Consider the following 2500-nt stretch of genomic DNA (forward strand, 5'->3'; position numbering starts at 1 on the left):
TCATCATTATAACTATCCTTACTATTATTATTATTACCCTATAATTACTACTAGCATCATTATTATCATCGTCATGATTATTATCATTACTATTTTTATCAAAGTTATTGTTATGACTAATATCATTATAATATAATTATAGTTACTACTATCATCGTTCTTATCTTTATCATCATTGCTATTGGTTTTACCAAGATTACTATTATTATTTTTGTCATTCCTAATCTTATCATTATCATTATTAGTACTATTATTATCATTACTATTACCATCACCATTATTATCATTATTATCATTATCGTATAGACAGAGGGAGGGAGGGAGAGAGTTAGAGAGAGAGAGAGAATTAGAGAGAGAGTTAGAGTGAGAGAGAGAGAAAGAGAGAGAGAGAGAGAGAGAGAGAGAGAGAGAGAGAGAGAGAGAGAGAGTTACAGAGAAAGATAAAAAAATAATTATAATAGAATAGAGAAGAATGAAGGGAGTTGATAACAAAGATAAGAGAAAGAGAGAGAAGCACTGTCAGCTGAGGAGAACAGAGAATAAAATTACGGATAAAAAAATAAATAAAAAAGAAGTAATCATGAGACAAAAACAAGAATGAATAAGGTCGGATAAGTGGATATTCGCAACATCCGAGGCTCTCTGAAGGCGGATGTGGATGTGGAGTTTGAACTATATGAAAACGGGGTGGGGGGGATTATGCGGATGTCATCGGATATCATATGCGGTATATCACGAACGTGTGCGAAATATGTTGGTGTATTTAGGTTTTATTTTGATTTTTATTGAATGTTCATTGATATGTATAAGAATTTCGAGAATAAGATATAATGTTTTTTATCAATACTTGAAAGGTGCGATTTTTTTTTTTTTTTTTTTTTTTTTTTGGGGGGGGGGGGGGGGGATTTTAGTGTGTAAGAATACGGTATGAAGTTGTATTTCAAACCTGAAATAATTTATTTAGAAATACAAATTAAAGTCAAAATTTTGAATTCTAAAATTTTACTGTTACTAAACAAAACAAAAACAAAAAACGGCGCCATTTCTATGTATTCTTTAAATCAATTTTGAATGCATAGGGCAAAATATTCCTCATCATTGCATTTTTTCCTATTACGCAGGCGTCCCAAGTACTGATTTGATTAAACTTTAATGACAAACTTGAAAACAAAGTCACGTGATTATAGATTGGTTTCCAGTGTGTCGGTATCGGCCAAATTTTGTGGTATCAGTCAAAATCGCTTATATAAATAGATAGATAGATAGATATATGTATATGTATATGTATATATATATATATATATATATATATATATATATATATATATATACATACATATGTGTGTGTGTGTGTGTGTGTGTGTGTGCGTGTGTGTGTGTGTGTCTGTCTGTCTGCTTCTGTCACCGTCTCTGTCACTGTCTGTCTGTCTGTTTGCCTCTGTCTATATCTGTCTGTCAGACAGACAGATAGAGACAGAGACAGAGACAAGCAGACAGACAAATAAACAGTGACAGAGAACACACACACACACACACACACACACACACACACACACACACACACACACACACACACACACACACACACACACACACACACACAGAAACGCAACATCACGCTAAAAAAAAAACGACAAGCGAGCGAGTGCGTTGTAAAGCCCCTCTCGACGCCTTATCAATTTAATTGCGTCATTATCAACCAATAGAGCTGCTAAAGAAGAGACCGCCAGATAAGTGTAATCATGGGGTTTAATTCGACCATGTTGCTACTTGTGGATTATCGGCTTTTTTAATCGGCGGTTTGGAGTTTATCTTTGCCGAGATTGTGTGTGGGGGGGAGGGGGAGGGGGTTGTTTATTTACTTGTTTTGTGTGTGTGTGTTTGTGTTTGTGTGTGTGTGTGTGTGTGTGTGTGTGTGTGTGTGTGTGTACAATATATATAATATATATATATATATATATATATATATATATATATATATATATATATATATTATATATATATATATATGTATATATTATATATATATATATATATATATATATATATGTATGTATGTATATATATGTATAAATATTATATATATAGGCATTCGTGTGTATAACATTTCAAAACACAAACACAGTAATACGTGTAAAAATAAAGCATAGACACAGTCAGAAAATAAATTATATATTCATCTGCCCCCTCTGTTCACTATTCAAATCCTATTCACTAATTAGAATCCTCTTCGTTAATTATATATTATTTGCTATTCACGCCCTGTTCGCTATTGAGGATGTTTTGTGGAACAGCTGATTAAACTTACATTAGACACATACAAACACATTTGAAATGCGTAGGCTTAGAAAAATAAGAGGAAATTAATGTCATATAACATTAGACTTTTTTTTAATTCTCTCTTTTCACGTTGTTAGCATTTTTTTTTTCTTCTTTCTCTTTTTACAGAATGAAAACACATTATCAAAAAGTTAAAAGTTATCAGTTATCACGATCTGCT

Source organism: Penaeus japonicus, unplaced genomic scaffold (genome assembly GCF_977035675.1).
Source record: "Penaeus japonicus unplaced genomic scaffold, GWHDUDI00000001_assembly GWHDUDI00000013, whole genome shotgun sequence".
Taxonomy (NCBI): Eukaryota; Metazoa; Arthropoda; class Malacostraca; order Decapoda; family Penaeidae; genus Penaeus; species Penaeus japonicus.